This window comes from Mercenaria mercenaria, chromosome 18 (genome assembly GCF_021730395.1).
Source record: "Mercenaria mercenaria strain notata chromosome 18, MADL_Memer_1, whole genome shotgun sequence".
Classification (NCBI taxonomy): Eukaryota; Metazoa; Mollusca; class Bivalvia; order Venerida; family Veneridae; genus Mercenaria; species Mercenaria mercenaria.
The window spans coordinates 37,837,525-37,861,555 of NC_069378.1; the positions used below are offsets into that span (position 1 = coordinate 37,837,525).

At 37.4% G+C, this 24,031-nt stretch overlaps 1 protein-coding gene across 7 annotated transcripts in view; it reads left to right on the forward strand.

Annotated features, from left to right (window-relative positions):
* The window catches only part of LOC123538571 (uncharacterized), an 84,361-nt gene that overhangs the window by 31,586 nt on the left and 28,744 nt on the right, over positions 1–24,031 (forward strand). The window lies entirely within an intron of this gene.

The following is a 24,031-nucleotide window of genomic DNA, read 5'->3' on the forward strand; positions in this document are numbered from 1 at the left end:
TTTCCCGGCTATATCGTGAATCCCATGGAAATACAAATAGTCCAAGTCCACGGCTTAGCCGTGAATCCCATGAAATTTAGTATTTGGCGGGACATTACCCTACAAATAGACTGGACTAGATATGCCTTACGCACACCACCTTCCGACATTATAGACGAATCTATGTCTGATTAATTTTTCTTGCTAGAAATTTATGCTCGATCGAGGTAAGAAATTTATTTGTTAGATTTTTGTATGATTTTTATATGCCCGTTTGAAAAACGGGACGTATTATGGGAATGCCCCTGGTGGGCGGGCGGGCGGCGTCCACAGACCTTGTCCGGAGCATATCTTCTACATGCATGGAGGGATTTTTAGCTCACCTGTCACAAAGTGACAAAGTGAGCTTTTGTGATCGTGCGGTGTCCGTCGTCCGTCCGTCCGTAAACTTTTGCTTGTGACCACTCTAGAGGTCACATTTTTCATGGGATCTTTATGAAAGTTGGTCAGAATGTTCATCTTGGTGATATCTAGGTCAAGTTCGAAACTGGGTCATGTGCCATCAAAAACTAGGTCGGTAGGTCTAAAAATAGAAAAACCTTGTGACCTCTCTAGAGGCCATATATTTCACAAGATCTTCATGAAAATTGGTCAGAATGTTCACCTTGATGATATCTAGGTCAGGTTCGAAACTGGGTCACGTGCGGTCAAAAACTAGGTCAGTAGGTCTAAAAATAGAAAAACCTTGTGACCTCTCTAAAGGCCATATATTTCACAAGATCTTCATGAAAATTGGTCAGAACGTTCACCTTGATGATATCTAGGGTAAGTTTGAAACTTGGTCATGTGCCTTCAAAAACTAGGTCAGTAGGTCAAATAATAGAAAAACCTTGTGACCTCTCTAAAGGCCGTATTTTTCATGGGATCTGTATGAAAGTTAGTCTGAATGTTCATCTTGATGATATCTAGGTCAGGTTCGAAACTGGGTCACGTGCGATCAAAAACTAGGTCAGTAGGTCTAAAAATAGAAAAACCTTGTGACCTCTCTAGAGGCCATATATTTCATGAGACCTTCATGAAAATTGGTCAGAATGTTCACCTTGATGATATCTAGGTCAAGTTTGAAAGTGAGTCACGTGCCATCGAAAACTAGGTCAGTAGGTCAAATAATAGAAAAACCTTGTGACCTCTCTAAAGGCCATATTTTTTATGGGATCTGTATGAAAATTGGTCTGAATGTTCATCATGATGATATCTAGGTCAAGTTCGAAAGTGGGTCACGTGCCATCAAAAAGTAGGTCAGTAGGTCAAATAATGAAAAAATGTTGTGACCTCTCTAGAGGCCATATTTTTCATGGGATCTGTATGAAAGTTGGTCTGAATGTTTATCTTGATGATATCTAGGTCAAGTTTGAAACTGGGTCAACTGCGATCAAAAACTAGGTCAGTAGGTCTTGAAATAGAAAAACCTTGTGACCTCTGTAGAGGCCATACCCTTGAATGGATCTTCATGAAAATTGGTCAGAATGTTCACCTTGATGATATCTAGGTCAGGTTTGAAACTGGGTCACGTGCCTTGAAAAACTAGGTCAAATAATAGAAAAACCTTGTGACCTCTCTAGAGACCATATTTTTCAATGGATCTTCATGAAAATTGGTCAGAATGTTCACCTTGATAATATCTAGGTCAAGTTCAAAACTGGGTCACATGAGCTCAAAAACTAGGTCACTATGTCAAATAATAGAAAAAACGACGTCGTACTCAAAACTGGGTCATGTGGGAAGAGGTGAGCGATTCAGGACCATCATGGTCCTTTTGTTATCATTTGCGGGGACCAAACTTGTGTTGGCCATGCTGGTGCAACAATTATTGCATCTGCTTGTTCTTGTTGTATTTTCTGTAGTACCTGCCCTATCACGTTGAAAAGAGGAAAAAGGTAGTTTAGTTCATTTGACCAAGACTGGAAAATTGCATCTACTGCAACAGCATTTGGGTCTGCCCTCCATGAATAATATCTAGACACTTGACAATTCAGTCTATTTGCAAAAAGATCAGTATCTGGTGTACTGAAAACATTACAAATAGATTTGAACACATGTTCATTTAACTTCCTTTATGTGTCTAAGTTAAACTTTCGTGATTCCTTGTCTGCCTGCACATTGTCACTTTACATGTTCTGCAGATAACCATATCTTCCTGTCTATGGCAAACAGCCTTATTTCCCGGGTTATGTCATTAAGCTTTCATTTACTTGACCCTTGTTTGTTTATGCAAATAACTGTGACTGTATTATCTGATTGTATTCTGATGTGAATATCCTGCAATCTTTACAAAAAGACTGCAATGCTTATAAAACAGCCTTAAGCTCTATATAGGTAGTTAATATGGTTGTATATCCCACTGACCACCTGTTGATTTCTTATTCATAAAAGTGGCGTCCCCAACATATATTCCTTTATCTTTTGTGGTGCTGCTGGATCTTTTGATTTTATGGAGTCAAGTGCACGAATTATTGGTACAAGAACTGTTGACAACTGGGAAATGGTTTTTTGATTTTGAATACCGATTGACTTTGCCCCCGCATCTAACTGTCACCATAAATTATTGTCCACCTTAGGGGTCTGAAAGTATTCAATGTTTTCTGGTCTCAAGTATTTCAAATGCAATTTTTGAAGCTTGTCCTTATCTATGGGTGCTTTCAAGCAGTCATTTGCCAATGTTGCAAGACTATCAGATGCCTTCTCCCCTGTTTCTGCTTGAGATTGGAAAAACCTCCCCAAGTTCTTGGAGAAAATCCTCATCAGATTCATCATTGGAAGACTCTTGTTCATTACCTTCCAGGAACTGATCAATTATTTCATCAATATCATTCTGGTCTGAAGATTTACTAGTACTTTCCCCCTCCTCAGACAGTTTTCTGCTTTGCTTAGCATAAGGCTCTGTTTCGTCTTCATGATTGTTTTTCCCTTTACAAGTTATTAACGTCTTGTGGCAACTTTCTCATAGAATTTTGAAGTTCTGACCACTTTGATGACTGTCTATTTATACAGCTGTTTCGGTCAAATTCAGTAGGAGTTTCTCCTCTTTATCCATAAATCTTGACATGCTTTTTTGCCCTTCAAGTGCCTCTGTGGTCACTTCAGCAGGAAGTGACCTACTTCTACTCTCAGAATCCATGAGAAAATGTTGTCTGAAAAGCAGGGCAGTAAATTACTTCACCAGTTTTATCTTACAATCTTATCTTAGACCCCATCTAAAGAGCAGTGTAGAGCTAAGATGTATTGCTCCATTATATTTATCACTATGATCTAACTGACCGTTTCTTTTTCAGAAAAAAGGTCAAACTATAATTCTATTGAGTCAGTATCAATAAATAAATATTGTACAATGTTACTTTTAACATCCATTTAGAATTACCATATTGGTATTTAAATTGCTTTTGAATTAAGCTCATAGGAAACCATGACCTTTGTATGAAATTTGCCATTTTGGCTTAATAAATATGACACTTTCGGGTGCTAAGTGCCATTTTGGCTTTATCTCAACCCTTTCGGGTCTATGCCATTTCGGCTTCATCACAACCCTATTGGGTCTATGCCATTTCGGCTTCATCACAACCCTATTGGGTCTATGCCATTTCAGCTTCATCACAACCTTATTGAGTCTATGCCATTTCGGCTTCATCACAACCCTATTGGGTCTATGCCATTTCAGCTTCATCACAACCCTATCGGGTCTGTGCCATTTCGGCTTCATCACAACCTTATTGAGTCTGTGCCATTTCAGCCTCATCACAACCTTATTGAGTCTATGCCATTTCAGCTTCATCACAACACTATCAGGTCTATTCCATTTCGGCTTATTAATATTCCTCCTCTTTCAAATGGAATGAAATGCCATCCACACAATCTTCTTCCATAGATTTTAATTGTACTACATGTATGCATCGAGAAATAGTTGCAAAAATATCTGTAATAAAGAAAACTTATCCTTGTAATAGGAAAAGTATCCCTAAAAAGTAACACTTGTATCAGATTCAATAAAAGTTGAAATATTGTATTAGCTCAATCAAAAACCTGACTTTCTCCTAGCTGTGTAAACCTCACACTGTGGGGTCCACCAAGGGAGTTATACAGTTGATAAAATGGATTCCCTTGACCTTGTTTGGTCTTCTTTCGACAGCCGTTTTCTAAATGACAAGTTCACATTGCAATTTTATCATGAATTCTTTCACCAACACTGTCACTTTCATCATACTATTTTTGTTTTTGTTTTTTCATGTCATCAAGCCTTTCAGACTCATCTGCACTATCCTCTTCATTTTCTGATGACACTTCCTCAAGGTCGTACCATGCAGGGACAGTGTCCTTCACATTACCTACATTTTTAGCTCACATGTCACAAAGTGAGAGTGTGAGCTTTTGTGATCGCGCAGCGTCCGTCGTCCGTGCGTCCGTCTGTCCGTCCATGCCTGCGTCCGTGCATAAACTTTTGCTTGTGACCACTCTAGAGGTCACATTTTTCATGGGATCTTTATGAAAGTGGTCAGAATGTTCATCTTGGTGATATCTAGGTCAAGTTTGAAACTGGGTCAACTGCGGTCAAAAACTAGGTCAGTAGGTCTAAAAATAGGAAAACCTTGTGACCTCTCTAGAGGCCATATTTTTCAATGGATCTTCATGAAAATTAGTCAGAATGTTCACCTTGATGATATCTAGGTCAGGTTCGAAACTGGGTCAGGTGCCTTCAAAAACTAGGTCAGTAGGTCAAATAATAGAAAAACCTTGTGACCTCTCTAGAGGCCGTATTTTTCATGGGATCTGTATGAAAGTTGGTCTGAATGTTCATCTTGATGATATCTAGGTCAAGTTCGAAACTGGGTCACGTGCTGTCCTTAACTAGGTCAGTAGGTATAAAAATGGAAAAACCTTTTGACCTCTCTAGAGGCCATATTTGTCAATGGATCTTCATGAAAATTGGTCAGAATGTTCATCTTGTTGATATCTAGGTAAAGTTCGAAACAGGGTCACGTGCGGTCCAAAACTAGGTCATTAGGTCAAAAAATAGAAAAACCTTGTGACCTCCCTAGAGGCCATATTTTTCAATGGATCTTCATGAAAATTGGTCAGAATGTTCATCTTGATGATATCTAGGCCGTGTTTGAAAGTGGGTCACGTGTGGTCAAAAACTAGGTAAGTAGGTCTATAAAATAGAAAAACCTTGTGACCTCCCTAGAGGCCATATTTTTCAGTGGATCTTCATGAAAATTGGTCAGAATGTTCATCTTGATGATATCTAGGCCATGTTCGAAAGTGGGTCACGTGCGATCCAAAACTAGGTCATTAGGTCTAAAAATAGAAAAACCTTGTGACCTCCCTAGAGGCTGGAACAACTGATACGGGGACTGGAAACAGGCATTTATCTTATCTGATGCTGTCGTCCAATCGAAGCGTATGCCGTAGGTTATTCTGCTATTACTCAAACACTTACGCCTTACAGTTTAACTCGTCCTTTCAGTGAAAATCTGGGAAAGCATTTGTTGAATTTTTTGTTGAAAACAAAAGTTCTGCCATGAAATTATTGCCTGCATCTGTTTTTAAATGGAAAATATCTACATTAATGTTACTTTTCGCCCTGTGAAAATGGCTAAATCTAGACTTGTCTTACCCAGAGAGAAAGATGTCGTTTTTTACATGATATTTGCCTTGTTGATTCAGAGTATTTAGAATAAAAAAATTAGGACATATTTTAATGAAAATAGCAAGTCAAAACTGTAAACTGTTGCCTGAAAATATTTGTTTATGATATTGCTCTGTTCTTCACCATTTAAATGCGTGTTAAACCTAGATGATTTTCTGCAGTTTTATCTAAAAGTTCGGAATACTAAATGTAACTTCGTTGTCGGCCTTTTTTAAAAAAAATATTGTTATTTTAATTTAAATACATTGTATTTTTCACACATCAGTTTTAAGATTAAATTTATTAAACTAATTTGTGGAGTTTAAACAACAATTTCGTTTGAAACATTCCCTACGTTCAAGAAGAATGCTTGTTTCTGTATGTAGAAATCTGACATTATACACAATAATTATAATTATGGCTCTACAAGATTAAGCAAAGTGTCAGCTTTCTGTTATTTTCCATTTTTTTTATTCAAATCCAACAAAAATCGGCCCTTTGATAAAGGTTTGAAGTTACGTGGTAAAATATTTCTTCAGGGAAGTGCAGGGTTGTCAATAAGTTTTTGTTGAACAGGCTGAAATAGAAATGTAGGCGGCCAGCTAGGGGGGTCCGGGGGAAAATTTTGAAATTCAGCGCTTCATTTCCTGCATTTTGGGGCATTTTGGAAGCATTTAAGAGCATCTTTTCCACTGCATTTTTAAATACAATATACCCTTATTTTCACATTTTTATGAGCTCACCTGGTAAATTTGGAGATAATAATAAAAATGAGTTTACACCTTCATTAATGCATTTTCAAGTCCTGAAATGCTAATATCTAACTTGTCACCACACTCCAACTCTTTGTTGTACTTCTTTGCAAAATCAAATAGTTATTGAACTACTGTATATCTAAATTCAAAACTCTACTGAGAATTAAACCTGTAGGCCTACTCATATTTCTTTTGTGGGGAAGAAGATTCCCCAGATGAATTTTTACAATTTGGCGTGACAAAAAATGTCACTGTTAGAACCATCAAAACAAAATGTACAGAGTTAGAAGTAATACAAGTTTAGGCATAGAAATAACTGTTTGATTCTCATCCCACCTATCCTTATCCAAAACCCCTAGCCTCGATTTTTTATTGATCAAAATCCAGATATCCAAAATTGTATGTCCGGGCCCAAATCTCCAGTTTAAAGGATGTGTTTGACAAATTATGATGGTGCAAAGACAGTTTAACAGCATTTGACAGTATCTGATATAAAAATTTACCATGACATTTCCTCTTATTAAAATGATTTAAGAGAAATATTTATCAAAAATCGGCCGGCTGATACCGCGACAACTACTGTACTTTCGATTTCAAAAATTTATAGAAAAAAGGTAAAAGCCAATATATATTTTCTGATCTAAATTTGATTGTGATTAATAATTTTTTTATAGAAATTAAATATCTGTCTCAGTTGTCACACATTATAATCAACACCTGGCTTTGTTACACAATGCAATAAACAGCACTCGACAGGGGTAAATAGGAAAATTGTTGTTTACAGATTAGTTATGAGCGATTTGGATTATTAAATGTAAAGGAGCTTGTGGATAATTTCTTTTTTTCTTTTAAATCGGGACCATCGACACTCATGATTTCAAAATTCTTGGAAATTATCGCGGATGTCCCATCACTCTTTCTTCCGAAATTTTTGCTACAAAATATAACTTTGACACTACGATAACTGATGAATATATTTTCACGTAGATCTCAAATATTAATCGGGCCTCGACCTTAGCGAAACGAAAGTTGATTTTGCCTTAAGTACGGCATTCTACAGTTAAAAGCATTGGCGAGTTAAAGTCAGGATAGCACGAATGGACTACTCAACCGATCGGGCGAGTGGTTTTCACGTGGTAACTTTACAAAATTGAGAAATTACATCCGGCAAAATTACCTGGATTGACTGGAATTTACCCGCGAATCGTAAAAATATCAATACGTCATGCTGGTAATTTTCCATTCCACATGCACGTGCGCCCTATCGTAATATCTAATTTACATCGCGGTTACTTTTGACACAAAAAAAACGCGCGTAGTGCATTCATTTTTTAATATAATCGCTTCAAATTTTCAACACCGCTTGAGAACTAATACAGTTTGAATTCTATAACAATTTTAATAAGATATCTACAGGAATGTAGGCAAAATTCTTTAAAAACGATCAAATTTTCATATAATGTTTTGTAAAATTTCAAACAGCGCGATCTTGATCATTTATTTCCTTCTTAAAGTAAATAAACGGTACATACTATGGTAATAAAATTCAGACTTTTGACCAGAAAGTACAAAAAACACAATTAAAAAATCTTAAATAATGAAAAAGCGGCAGCAATTTAAATACATGGAGTAAAACGATTTTTGGCAAACAGATTTCTGTTAGCGCGGCAGAATAAGTTACGTGACCTCATGAACGTAAATAGAAATGTGCTTTTAAAATGAAGCAGTATGATGTCGCTGCGGTTTTTAATAAGTTTTAAATGATTCTTTGTACATATTTTTTTTGACACAACACATTGTTGTTGTTAGATATTCTTCTCAAACAATAATGTAAATTTCTTGAGGGCAAATAGGTCACAGCGGTAGGACATCCACTATCATCGTTCACGGTTTGACACATAAACATGTCAGTTTATTCGGGATATTGCACTGTCGCTTTTAAAAAAATAAAGAAAAAACTTTTTTACTGATTTCTTCTCAACAATTAAAGGAATCGATAAAGTACGATCAGACAGTGATGTGTCCCATGGCGCGAAAACATGACGTAATGCCATGACAATCTCGGGGAAACTATACCGCTTTGATCTCCACTGCAGATGCCACAATAACTGACACACTTCTTTTAGCTCTTTGAGGGGGTGTTAACTGATGATGAAAACGGCCAATTACTTAGTTTATCATCAGAATAATTACCGATAAGTGTTGATTTTTTTTTTTCACTTTCAACACGGGTCGGGAGGATGATGATTATTGTGTCCATATTTTGGGACACTTTTCAAAATAATTATTTTTCGGGATAACAGATTGCTACTGTCTTCCATTTTTAATTATTTTAGAAATAAGTCCTGTTTCTTTGAGTCATATGAAGTTATGACGTCTACTACATCACAATTTAAGTGATGGAATTGGAGGTCCACTAAAGTCTGAGCAGGTCTACTAGATTTTAGCAGTTGGTGGACCTGCTGGCAACTGCTGAAAAAAGTTAAGGTCGAGGCCTGTTAAATAAATATAACTAATTCAGTCCGTGAAACATGATTTTCGTCTCTTTGACGTTAGCTTTGATTTCGTCAATTATGACGTACGTATATCATCATTTGTAAAGGCGGAGCTTAAATAGTTTTGCCGATAAAAAACGTCACGCGTTCTACATCCACAGCTGTCATTGGTTTATTGCGTGTTTTAACTCAAGTCGAAGATCGACAGGCACGTGGCAGTGTATGAAACCATCGCCCGTGATGACACGCTGTGTATTATGAACGGAAACGGCCGTGAGTAATATAGATTTTTAGACTGGATGGAGAGTTCTTTATACAAATTATATTTTCGTGACAGAATCGTGAAAAAAAAACTATAATCGACGAGTTAATGTTTTAAGGCCCGATTTTTTTTTTTTTTTTTTTTTTTTTTTTTTGCGAATTTGAACCGGCCCAAATGCCATTTGAACCGTCCATTTCGGCCGGCGGCCGGTTCTTATTGACAACCCTGGAAGTGAGCTCGAGTTAATTCATAATAATTAAGCATATCACCACATGCAGTCGCATGCTGTTTTTGCTTCAGAATCCCTTTAGATCAATCTCTGATCATCTAATTATCGCCACTTAACATGTGACTGGTAAACCCTTTGAACAATAAGTGTTATAGCTCCATGATTAACATGAGGTAATATGCTAATTACGCGCTAATCGATAGTGGCGAAAACAAAATATCGATCGCTAACGACTGGTCGATATTTACAGGTATGGACGACAGCATAGTACAGATAAATGTATTGATTTATACGGAGTTTCTACTCCCCGTATTAGACCTTCCTGCTAGAGGCCATATTTTTCCATGGATCTTCATGAAAATTGGTCTGAATGTTCACTTTGATGATATCTAGGTCCAAAAACTAGGTCATTAGGTCTAAAAATAGAAAAACCTTGTGACCTCTCTAGAGGCCTCTTTTTTCAATGGATCTTCATGAAAATTAGTCAGAATGTTCACCTTGATGATATCTTGATCAAGTTCGAAAGTGGATGACGTGTCGTCAAAAACTAGGTCATTAGGTCTAAAAATAGAAAAACCTTGTGACCTCTCTAGAGGCCATACTTTTCATGAGATCTTCATGAAAATTGGTCAGAATGTTCACCTTGATGATATCTAGGTCAAGTTTGAAACTGGGTCACGTGCCTTTAAAAACTAGGTCCTTAGGTCAATTAATAGAAAAACCTTGTGACCTCTCTAGAGGCCGTACTTTTCATGAGATCTTCATGAAAATTGGTTAGAATGTTCACCTTGATGGTATCTAGGTCAAGTTCGAAACTGGGTCAAGTGCCTTTAACAACTAGGTCATTAGGTCAGATAATAGAAAAACCTTGTGACCTCTCTAGAGGCCATATTTTTCAATGGATCTTCATGAAACTTGGTCAGAATTTTTATCTCAATATCTAGGTCAAGTTCAAAACTGGGTCACATGAGCTCAAATACTAGGTCACTATGTCAAATAATAGAAAAAAAAACGACGTCACACTCAGTTCAAAACTGGGTCATGTGGGGACAGGTGAGCGATTCAGGACCATCATGGTCCTCTTGTTTCTTACCACACACTTTCTAGCCAGACTTTATCGTTGTCTGATAAAATCACTTTTTCTTGGTCATTTGAACTTGAACTCTGCAGAGTTTTCAAAGTATTCATAAGTAAAGCCTACTGTTGCAACATTGCTTGCATTAGTTCATTTGCAGACATACTTTGGTCCGCAGATTTGGACATACTTTGGTCCTCATGAATGGGTATACTTTGACCCGAAATATTGGGCATACTATGGCCCACAAGCTTTGTTGAACAGGATTGCTCTGATGTTTCATCCATAACCACAAGCTTTGTTGAACAGGATTGTTCTGATGTTTCATCCTGACTAAATTTTTATCACACTGGCACTGCATGTAATAAACACTCCTTGAAAATCAAAGTCTAATCACAGTATAAAATAATCCAAAAATGTTTTGATAACAAAATCACCATTAAGGTCTGATTAATCAATGTATCCATTCTCCATATTAGTTATAATAATTCCTATTTTTATATTACTTGTAGTCCCTAAATTAAATCATTTACTATAAAAACTCTAAGCAGCAAATTCTCATCTTATCTGCTTGATAGCAACATCTGTACTGATTGATAATGCATCTGATCTCACATAACTTTCTCAGTATACATGTGTGATTGAAGTGGAACCAAAATTACAACAAACTTATTCAGTAGTATCCTGGCATGGATTTCTCTCAAAATTATGTTGAAAAGTTCAACTTTGAGCTACAAATAGAAAAAAACTTTTGAACAATTTCTTAATATGAATCACTTGTTAGATCTTCAAGGATTTTTAGCTGATCTGAGCCAATGGCATATAATGGTGAGCTTTTGTGACCGCTCAGTGTCCGTCGTGCGTCGTCCGTTCATCATCCATTTCTAAAAAGGTCGTCTTCTTCAATACCTTTGGGCAGATTTACACCAAACTTCACAGGAATGATCCTTTGGTGGCCCCCTTTCAAAACTGTTCAAAGAATTGAATTCCACACAGAAAGGAAAAACTTAAAAAAAATCTTCTTGTCCAAAACTGCAAGGTGTAAAGCCTCGATAATTGGCATGTGACATCATCTAATGGACTCCTCTCTGAAGATTTTCAAATTATGCCTCTGGGGTGAAAAAAAGCTTTGCCCAGGGGATCCCAAGTTTTACATAGACTTATATAGGAAAAAAATTCTAAAATCTTTTTGTCTGAAACCACAAGACCTATGCCTTTGATATTTGGTATGTAGCATTGCCTTGTGGTCCTTTACCAAGATTGTTCAAATTATTACCCTGGGGTGAAAAGAGGCCCCACCCCCGGGGTCCCAAGTTTTCCATAGACTTACATAGGAAAAAACTTTTTGTTTGTCTGAAACTACAAGGCCTAGGCTTTTGATATTTGGTATGTTACATTGCCTAGTGGGCCCCTACCAAAAATGTTCAAATTATGCCCCGGCGGTGAAAAGAGGCCCTGCCCTGGGGGTCCCAAGTTTTACATAGACTTATACAGTAAAAAAAAAAAATTTCTTTTCTGAAAGTTCAAGACCTAGGCCTTTGATATTTGGTATGTAGCATTGCCTAGTGGTTCTCTAACAAGTGTTCAGATTATGCCCTTGAGGTGAAAAGAGGCCCCGCCCCGGGGATCACTTGTATATGAGTTATATAGGAAAAAATACTTCAAAAATTATCTGATTATATTTCCTAGACTGTTCAATTATAATTACCTGATGATCCCAAGTAATTAGAGGTCACTTGACTGGCCTTGATCTACTGACCTACTTTCTTGTTTTTAGCCCACTTGAGCAGGTGAGTTTTTGTGATCGCTCGATGTCCGGTGTCTGTCTGTCTGTCGTCTGTCAGCATTTAGCTTGTGTATGTGATAGAGGCTGTATTTTTCAACCAGGCTTTCAAGTGGCCCTAAAATTCCTAAAAAGTCCTAATTTTTTTAGGCCTCCCTTAAATTCCTAAAAAGACACTCAAAAAGGGCCAGATTTCTAAAAAAGCCCTTTTTTTTCAAATTGTTCCTAATTTTTTGTAAAGTTGCATCCAATCATATATTTTCTCAAACTTTAGGCCCAAAAATGCAAGAGAGGCCACCATTCCATACCTTTATTTCAAAATTTTCCAGGGGGAAACCCCCTGACCCCCTTCAAATGAGGGGCATACCCCTCTAGTACCTCAAAATTTAGATAACAAATGCATCAGAGACCACCATTTCATACCTTTATTTAAAAAATTTCCAGATTGAGAGTCCCCTCACCCCCCTAAAATTATAGGGATAACCCCTCCCACACACCAAAATTTAGACCAAAAAATGTACTACAATCCAGCATTGCATACCTGTCTTTCAAAATTGTCCAGGGGGGTGAGGCTGCCCCCTGACCTCCCTAAAATTAGGGGACAGTGAGTCACCCTCCTGTAACTCAAATTTAGAACAAAAATACACCAGCACCCACCATTTCATACCTGTAGAGCCCCTGACCCTGCTGAATTGAGAAGAGTACCCCTCCAATACTTCAGCATTTAGACCAGAAAATACACAAGTGGTCACCATTTCATACCAGTCCAGGACCTGTATATCAAAAACTTTCAGGTGGAGACCCTACTCTTCCCAACACAGACAGAGGCCCCTCTCCCATACCTACCCACTCTTGGCGTTATGCACCTTGCCATGACGATTCGGGTCTGGTGGTGATGAAAAGCAACACTTTATATGATCAAAGGGCTGGCTCGACATGTTGCCCGTGGGCATCTAGTCCTAATGTAGCCCTTATTTTTGGCAAAAATAGCCCTAATTTTAGCCCTAATTTTTTGCCAGATAGTGCTTGAAAGCCTGTTTCAACTGATCTTCATGAAATTTGGTCAGAATGATTACCTTGATAAAATCTAGGCCGAGTTCGAAAATGGGTCATCTTGGGTCAAAAACTAGGTCACTAGGTCAAATCAAAGAAAAACCTTGTGTATGCGATAGAGGCTGTATTTTTCAATTGATCTTCATGAAATTTGGTCAGACTAATTGCCTTGATGAAATCTAGATCGAGTTTGAATATGGGTCATCTGAGTCAAAAACTAGGTCACTAGGTAAAATTATAGAAAAATCTTGCGTATGTGATAGAGACTGTATTTTTCAATTGATTTTCATGAAATTTGGTCAGAATGATTGCCTTGATGAAATCTAGGTCGAGTTTGAATATGGGTCATCTGGGTTCAAAAAGTAGGTCACTAGATCAAATCAAAGAAAAACCTTGTGTATGCGATAGAGGCTGTATTTTTCAACTGATCTTCATGAAATTTTGTCAGAATGATTACCTTGATGAAATCTAGGCCAAGTTCGAAAATGGGTCATCCTGGTTCAAAAACTAGGTTACTAGGTCAAATCAAAGAAAAACCTTGTGTATGCAATGGAAGCTGTATTTTTCAATTGATCTTCATGAATTTTGGTGAGAATGATTGCCTTGATGAAATATAGGTCAAGTTCGAATATGGGTCATCTTGGGTCAAAAACTAGCTCTTTAGGTCATATGAAAGAAAAAGCTTGTGTATGCAATAGGGACTGCATTTTACACCAAATCTTCATGAAATTTGAACACAATATTTGTCTGGATGAAATCTAGGTCAATATTGAATGTGGGTCATCTGGTATCAAAAACTAGGTCACCTGGTCAAATTAAAGAAAAACCTTGTGTACGCAATAGGGGCTGCATTTAACACTTGATAATCTTAAAATTTGGTCAGAATGATAGCCTTGATGAGATATATTGTCAATGTTGAATACAGGTCATCTGGGGTCCAAAACTAGGTCACTAGTTCAAATCAAAGAAAAACCTTGTGTATGCGATACAGGCTATATTTCTCAACTGATCTTCATGAAATTTTGTCAGAATGATAGCCTTGATGAAATCTAGGCCAAGTTTGAAAATGGGTCATCTGGGATCAAAAACTAGGTCACTAGGTCAAATCAAGGAAAAACCTTGGGTATGCAATAGGGGCTGCATTTTACACTGGATTTTCATAAAATTTAGTCAGAATGGTTGCCTTGATAAAGTCTAGGTCAATTTCGAATATGGGTAATCTGGGGTCAAAAACTAGGTCACTAGGTCAAATCAAAGAAATAAACTTGTGTATGCGATAGCGGCTGTATTTTCTATTGATCTTCATGAAATTTGGTCAGAATGATAGCCTTGATGAAATCTAGGTCAAGTTTGAATATGGTTCATCTTGGGTCAAAAACTAGGTCACTAGGTCAAATCAAAGAAAATACTTGTTTACACTCAAGATTTTTGCTCCAATTTTAATGAAAATTGGTCAGAATATTTGTTTCCATTAAATCACTAGGTCAAACATGTTTACACTGTCAGTGACCATGAATGTGACCTACTGACCTACTTTCTTAATATATGACATTTGAAACATGTAGCTCTTATTACTCGGGTGAACCATCCAGGGTCATCATGACCCTCTTTTGTTGTCTGTATCACCCTTGTTTGGTCATTCCTCAGATTTGATAAAATGGATTTGCTTGGCTTGGTCTGCCACAGAAAAAAACTTTCAATGATTTCTGATGAACCACTTGATGGATCTTCACAGTACTTCATGTAGCATCATTGTGTGGTCTTCCCTTAATTTTGTTCAGATGTATCTCAGTCTGCTTTCAGGGGTTATCTGAGCTAAAAATAGAAAAAAAAAAGCTCTAAACAACTTTTTCACATGAACCAGAGCTAAAATTTAAAAGAAACTTTTAAATAATGTCTTATTAACCGCATGGTGGATCTTTACCAAACTTAGTCTGTAGCATCCTTGAATAATCCTCTCTCAAGTAATTATGTCTCCCACCACACAATGGTGTGGGAGACATATTGATTCACTCCAGTGTGTGTGTGTGTGCGTCCATCCGTCCGTCCGCACTGGAACAAAATGTGTTTGACCGTAAGACCTCGGCCAAGTTCGATAACTAGCCAAATCGGTCCAGGCAACTAATTGGATCCACTCGTCTAAAACATCTAGAGAAACTAACATTTTTCATAGGGGCAGTTGTGGGAGACATGCGCTTTTCTCAAAAGCATCTTTAGTTATGCCCCCCTTCGAAGAAGGAGGGGTATATTGTTTTGCAGATGTTGGTCGGTAGGTCGGTCGGTCTGTCTGTCGGTCGGAATGTAGACCAATCCGTTTCTGGATGATAACTCAAGAACGCTTGGGCCTAGGATCATGAAAGTTGATAGGGAGGTTGGTCATCACCAGCAGATGACCCCTATTGATTTTGAGGTCTGTATTACAAAGGTCAAGGTCACAGTGACCCTGAATAGTAAAACGGTTTCCGGATGATAACTCAAAAACACTTGGGCCTAGGATCATGAAAGTTAATAGGGAGGTTGGTAATGACCAGCAGATGACCCCTATTGAATTTGAGGTCAGTATGTTAAAGGTCAAGGTCACAGTGACCCTGAACAGTAAAACGGTTTCCGGATGATAACTCAAGAACGCTTAGGCCTAGGGTCACGAAATTCGATAGGGAGGTTGGTCATGACCAGCAGATGACCCCTATTGATTTTGAGGTCAGTATGTCAAAGGTCAAGGTCACAGTGACCAGGAACAGTAAAATGGTTTCCAGGCAATAACTCTAGAACGCTTGGGCCTTGTGTCAGGAAAATTGATATTAGGTTGGCCATGACCAGCAGATGACCACTATTGATTTTGAGGTCATTAGGTCAAAGGTCAAGGTCACATTGGCCAGGAACAGTTAAAACGGTTTCTGATCTTCTTGTCCAAAACCATAGGGCCTAGGGCTTTAATATTTGGTATGTAGCAAAATCTAGTGGTCCTTTACCAAGATTGTTCAGATTATTTCCCTGGGGTCAAATATTGCCCCACCCCGAGGGTCACATGGTTTATATATATAGTCTTATATAAGAAAAAACTTTGAAAAAGCTCTTGTCCAAACCACAGGGCCTAGGGCTTTGATATTTTGTATATGACATCATCTAGTGGTCCTCTACTAAGATTGTTCAAAATTACTCTCCTAGGGTCAAATATGGCTCCGCCCTGGGGGTCACATGGTTTACATAGACTTATATAGGGAAAAACTTTGAAAATCTTCTTGTCCAAACCACAAAGACTATGTCTTTGATATTTTGTAATGTAGCATCATTTAGTGGTTCTCTACCAAGTGTGTTCAAATTATCCCTCTAGGGTCAAATATGGCCCCACCCCAGGGGTCATATGGTTCATATAGACTTATATAGGGAAAACCTTAGAACCTTCATATCCATAACTTACATCATTCAAATTTGGACCACATGTATAGTTTTGAGTGGCAAGATGAACCTTGACATGAGTTGACCTTGATCTTGACCTACTTTCCCATTTCTGTAGCTACAGCCTTAAAATTTGGACCACTTGCATAGGTTTGTGCACCGAAAAAAACTTTGACCTTGTTATTGACCTAGTGACCTACTTTCACATTTTTGAAGGTACAGGCTTCAAATTTGGACCACATGCATAGTTTTTTGTTCCAAAATAAAATTTGACCTTGATTTTGACCTAGTGACCTACTTTCACATTTCTGTAGCTACAGCCTTCAAATTTGGACCACATGCATAGGTTTGTGTACTGAAAAAAACTTTGACCTTGTTATTGACCTAGTGACCTACTTTCACATTTTTGAAGGTACAGGCTTCAAAGGGGGGGTCGCAGTTAGGTGTCTGCGCAAAATGTTTTTTGATTTTCTCTATATTTTATGACAATATACCTACATGTATTAAGTTTCATTCACAAGTGTTACTGTTATCAGTTTTGACTTACTTTTATAGAAATTCACATTTAAAGTGGGTGGGGTAATTTGACATGTAACCAGCCAGGAACACAATCTCCGCCGCGTTTTTAAAAATGGTTCAAACTTTTTACCTGGAACTTTCGTGATAAAATAACTATGCAATGGACATTTACACAACATGTTGCGTTTTAAATTGTCTTGAATACTTTTTTCAACACAGAGCCACAAAGTGGCCTAATCAAATTTACTGATTTTCAATGGACGAACTTCACCAAAAATCTAAAACATTTTTTATTAGTTGAGATATTTAGGTGTTATTTTCAGCAGATATTGTAAGCTAAATAAACATTAAAATGACAATATATCAGTACACTCTGATTAATATTGGAAGAGTGGTACACTCTCAAACTAGGGAAAAGTGGGTGGGGTAAATAAACATGCGAAGCTAAACATTCGAAGCAACACAACTATAGGAATAATAATTTTGCAGTTCAAGAAATGGCCTCTATTATCTACTACTATCTTAATTATGCCCATATGAGTGGTGGGGGCATATAGATTTGGTCTTGTCCGTGTGTCTGAGCGTCCGTCCGTCGCCCGAAGTTCTTGATGCACCTAGCTCAAAAAGTATTTGATACAAATTGATGAAAAATTGCATGAGTTTTTATCATGATATGTACTTGCGTACCTTTTATCTTTTGTCTGGCTGCACCCCTTCTTTTCAGAATTATGGCCCCAGACATAGTCAAAAACACATATTTTCACCTTGTGACATGCCTAGCTCAGAAAGTATTTGATATAGATTGATGAAACCTTGCTTGAATCTTAACCATGATATGAACTTGCACACCTTTTATTTTCCTATGGTCTCTACACCCTTTTTCCAGAGTTTTGGCCCCTGAAATAGTCAAAAATGCACATTTTCACGTTGTGATGTGGATAGCGCAAAAAGTATTTCATATAAATTGATGAAACCTTGCATGAATCATTATTGTGATATGAACTTGAGCATCTCCTATTTTTCGCCTGACTCTGTCCCCTATTTATAGAGTTATGGCCCCTGAAATAGTCAAAAATGCACATTTTCACCTTGTTGTGCGCCTAGCTCAGAAAGTATTACATATAAATTGATGAAACCATGCATGAGTCTTTATCATGATATGAACTTGTGAACCTCCTTTTTGTCGTCTGGCTCCTATTTCCAGAGTTATGGCCCCTGAAATGGTTCAAAATGCACATTTTTACCTAATGATGTGCCTAGCTCAGAAAGTTTGATGTAAATTCATGAAGCACTGCACGAGTCTTGATTATGATGTGACCTTGCACACTTGGCATTCTTCTTGAGAACCTTAGCGCTTATTACAGTTATTGCCCTTAAAATAGCCAAAATAGTGGATGTTTTGTTTGTGATGCTCATAGTTCAAGAGGTATATGGCCTAGAATGATGAATCCTTTGTATAAAATGTTTGTTGAGGCTATATCCCCTTAAAACTGCAAACATGAATCACTGAATTATTGCCCCTTATTTTTGACAAATGTACCAGTGGGGGCACACCATGTGTCCTACAGACACATTCTATATCAAATACTTTCTGAGCTAGGCGTGTCACAAGGTGAAAATATATGTTTTGGACTATGTCAGGGGCCATAACTCTGGAAATAAGGGGCAGAGCCAGACAAAAAAAGAAGGTACGCAAGTACATATCACGATAAAGACTCATGCAATTTTTCATCAATTTATATCAACTACTTATTGAGCTAGATGCGTCAAGAACTTCGTGCAACGGACGGACGCTCACATGCACGGACAAGACCAAATCTATATGCCCCTACCACTCATAGAGGCATAATTAAGATAGTAGTAGATAATCTGAGGCCATTTCTTGAACTGCAAAATTATTATTCCTATAGTTGTGTTGCTTCAAATGTTTAGCTTCGCATGTTTATTTACCCCACCCACTTTTCCCTAGTTTGAGAGTGTACTACTCTTCCAATATTAATCAGAGTGTACTGATATATTGTCATTTTAATGTTTATTTAGCTTACAATATCTGCTGAAAATAACACCTAAATATCTCAACTAATAAAAAATGTTTTAGATTTTTGGTGAAGTTCGTCCATTGAAAATCAGTAAATTTGATTAGGCCACTTTGTGGCTCTGTGTTGAACAAGTATTCAAGACAATTTAAAACGCAACATGTTGTGTAAATGTCCATTGCATAGTTATTTTATCACGAAAGTTCCAGGTAAAAAGTTTGAACCATTTTTAAAAACGCGGCGGAGATTGTGTTCCTGGCTGACTACATGTCAAATTACCCCACCCACTTTAAATGTGAATTTCTATAAAAGTAAGTCAAAACTGATAACAGTAACACTTGTGAATGAAACTTAATACATGTAGGTATATTGTCATAAAATATAGAGAAAATCAAAAAACATTTTGCGCAGACACCTAACTGCGACCCCCCCCTTTGGACCACATGCATAGTTTTTTGTTCGAAAACAAAATTTGACCTTGATTTTGACCTAGTGACCTACTTTCACATTTCTCAAGCTACAGGCTTCAAATTTGGACCGCATGCCACAGCTTTCAAATTTTTGTACCGAATTGAAATTTGACATTGACTTTGACCTTGAGCTAGTCTTGAAATTTGAAACATTCAAAAATGGCTCAGTGGATGGCGCCAAGATCACTCTGTAATCTCTTGTTAGGTTAATAGGTTAAAGGTCAAGGTCAGATTAAACCAGAATGGTAGAACTTTTGTTTACAGTGTGCATATAATTTCTGTTCCATGTGCAATTACTGAATGCATCAAGGGGGGCATTTCGTGTTTGACGAGCTCTTGTTTCAGTTGCTAAAAATAGGAAAACCTATGAATGACTTCTTCCCTTGAAGTGCTTGATGAATCTTGACCAAACTTGGGCTTTAGCTGCCTTGTATCGTCCTCTCTAAAAGTTTTTCAAATGGTTTTACTTAGCCGTTTGTAGGAGCCACCAGAGCTAGGAATAGAAAAACCCTTAAACAATGTTTTTTTTTGTTTTTTTTTCAGAAAAGGACGTCTTAGACTACAGCATTTTGTCAATTGACCGCTCTCAGTTTTACGCAAGTTCTTATGCTTTGCCCTTTTCAGCAACTTCTTCTCATGAACTTGATGGACAGAACTTGATCTTTATTACCCTTAATTGGATCAAAATATTTGCTCCAATGTTTAGGTGTTATAGTGCCATCACAGCAAAAGTTAAAAAGGTGTAACAAGCTTATCAGTTAGACATTTACTAGACTTGGTTAGAAGCATGGTGACAAGGTCAAGGCTCTCTTCAGGCCAAACTGAAGCCAAGATGTCACGCTCTATAAACCTTTAAAAGTTTTTCACAGCTATGTGTTCAGATTCAGGTTGATGTGTAATAAGTTGACTTCTTAGATAACAGCTATCATTTGCTATGCTTGTTTTTAGCTCACCTGAGCACAAAGTGCGCTTTTATGATTGTTGGATGTCCACTGTCTGTTATCCACAATTTCTTTAAAGATTACATCTCCTAAACCACTATGTTGGTTTCAGTCAAAGTTCTCAAGTGTGGTCCTTGAGTGCTCCCTTTTCAGATTAATCAAATTTAGGTCATCCATGCTGAATTCTGGTTGCATCAAAAATCTTCTCATCGGAAATTGCTGATCTGGTTTGAAATTACCCTTCATGACCCTCTACCAGTTCCTTTCAATTCATTTTTAGTTCGACTATACAAAGTATATGGACAGCTATCCTGTTTACCCCTGCATTGGCGTATTTCTGCATCCCCACCTTGGTTAAGATTTTTTTACACTTTCTCTTATTAGTACGGGGTGGATGATCCGACGTCCATTGTCTGTCGTCCATCGTCTGTTGTCTACATTTTTAGCTCACCTGAGCTATTGTGATCACGCTGTGTCTGTCGTGCGTCGTCGATCCGTGCATCTGTCTGAAGTTCATGACGTGCCTATCTCAAAAAGTATTTGATATAAATTGATGAAACCTTGCATGAGTCTTTACCATGATATAAACTTGCACAGACCTCCTATTTTTCGTCAGGCCCCGCCCCCTATTTCCAGAGTTATGGCCCCTGAAATAGTCAAAAATGCACATTTTCACCTTGTATTTGATATAGATTCATGAAACCTTGCATGAGTCTTAATCATGATATGAACTTGCACACCTCCTATTTCTCATCTGTGTCCCATCCCCCACCCCCAACCCCACCCCTATTTCCAAAGTTATGGCCCCAGAAATAGCCAAAAATGCACATTTTTACCTTGCGACGTGCCTAGCTCAAAAAGTATTTAATATAAATTTATTAAACCTTGCATAAGTCTTTATCATGATATGAACTTGCGCACCTCCTATTTTTCATCTAGGTCCGTCCCCTATTTTCAGAGTTATGGGGCCTGAAATAGTCAAAAATGCACATTTTCACCTTGTGACGCCCCTAACTCAAAAAATATTACATATAAATTGATTAAACCTTGCATGAATCTTTATCTAGATATGAACTTGTGCACCTCCTATTTTTGTCTTCCTCTGCCCCATATTTTCAGAGTTATGGCCCCTGAAATAGTTAAAAATGCACATTTTCACCTTGTGACACACCTAGCTCAAAAAGTATATGATATAAATGGATGAAAACTTGCATGAGTCTTTATCATGATATAAACATGCACACATCTTTTTTTTTGGCTGGCTCCACCCCCTATTTTTAAAGTTATGGCCCCTGAAATAGTCAAAAATGTACATTTTCACATAATTATGTGCCTAGCTCAAAAAATATTTGATGTAAATTCATGGAACCTTGCTTGAGTCTTTATCATGATGTGACTTTGCATGCTTGCCATTCTTGTTGAGAATCACAGCGCTTATTACAGAGTTATGGCCCTTGAAATAGCCAAAATAAATGATTTTTTTTTTGTGATGTATATGGCCTAGAATAATGAATCCTTTTCATAAAATGTTTGTTGAGGCTATACCCCCTTAAGACTGAAAAAATTTGAATTATTGCCCCTTATTTGTGACAAATGTACCAGTGGGGGGCACACACTGTGTCCTACAGACACATTCTAGTGATAATTGTTTTCTCAGGTGTTGCAGTGAAAACACCACTGGGAGAGGAATGGCCATGGAAAGCTATGGACAGTACTTTTCGTCTTTGAAGGAAATGAAAATGCACAGAGCTTTTAAAAGGAAATGATCACTTGCTTGTTTACTAATATACTGACTTCGGTTCTAATTTCACGTTTCTGTTTACAAAAAAACTGTATATACATTTCGATCAAAAAGCGCAAATATCAAGTTTATTAGGGGCAATACAGACCGACTATTCAAATGCCATGTCATTAAAGAAAGCCAACTGAATTAATCAGTGACATGAACAAGTACAAAAGGACCAAACCATTTTGTTAAGACGTATATTTTAGTCATAGAAATTTCCCCTCTCCTGGTGCTAAATAAGATACCTGCTTACATACATGAACTTGACCATAACTTGCTAAGTCAAGTGAAAATAGCGACATAATTTTTTTGAAAGAACAGAAAATTCTTGATGCCTACGCACTGCATGTTAGATAATCAGAGTGAACATGTGTTTGAAGTTTTATTTCATTCATAAAAGTGAGATGGGAATATGTGAGGTACCTGCTTGCATATCAAAGCTACAGCAGTATTTGTTAGCACAAGGAAGTGACATAACTCTGCAATTAAGTTAAAGTCAGATTTGCAGATCCTTACTTTGCATATTTGATAATCACAGATAATTCATTCTAACTATTGATTACTAAGTTACCTGCTTACTTACAGAAAGGTACAAAGTTCAGTTAAGTGAATCGGGAGAAGGGTCATGCCTTTGTAAATAAGGAAACTAGAATTATGGAACAGGTGATAATCAAATTGAACAACTTAGTTTCAATAAATTCACACTAGTCATTACTGATATAACATCTTACAAATAATTACTGTTGAAAAACGGCGTTAAACCCACAACAAATAAACAAACAAATAATTAACAAAGAGTATGCGGAAACCAACGAACGGATGCGTGCACTAGCCTTTCGTATTCTTCAAGTAGTTGAGGTAAACTATCTTGTGGAATAGTGAAAATAACTATTAAATGTGTACAGGGGTGCTTTTAAGTTGGTCGGTGAATCTGCAAATAAACGTTTTTAGCTCGACTATTCATAGAATAGTAGAGCTATTGGACTCGCCCATGCGTCGGCGTCCGCGTTGGCGTCTGCGTCGGCGTCCGCATCGGCGTCCGCGTCCCGATTTGGTTAAGTTTTTGTATGTAAGCTGTTATCTCAGCAACCACTTGTGGGAATGGATTGAAACTTCACACACTTATTCACTGTGATAAACTGACTTACACTGCACAGGTTCCATAACTCTGTTTTGCTTTTTTACAAAATTATGCCCCTTTTTTGACTTAGAAATTTTTGGTTAAGGTTTTGTATGTAAGCTGGTATCTCAGTAACCACTTGTGGGAATGGATTGAAACTTCACACACTTATTTACTGTGATAAACTGACTTACATTGCACAAGTTCCATAACTCTATTTTGCTTTTTTACAAAATTATGCCCCTTTTTCGACTTAGAATTTTTTGGTTAAGGTTTTGTATGTAAGCTGGTATCTCAGTACTCACTAATGGGAATGGATTGAAACTTCACACACTTGTTCACTGTCATGATCTGACATGCACAAAGCAGGTCCCATAACTTCATTTTGCTTTTTTACAAAATTATGCCCCTTTTTCAACATAGAAATTTTTGGTTAAGTTTTTGTATGT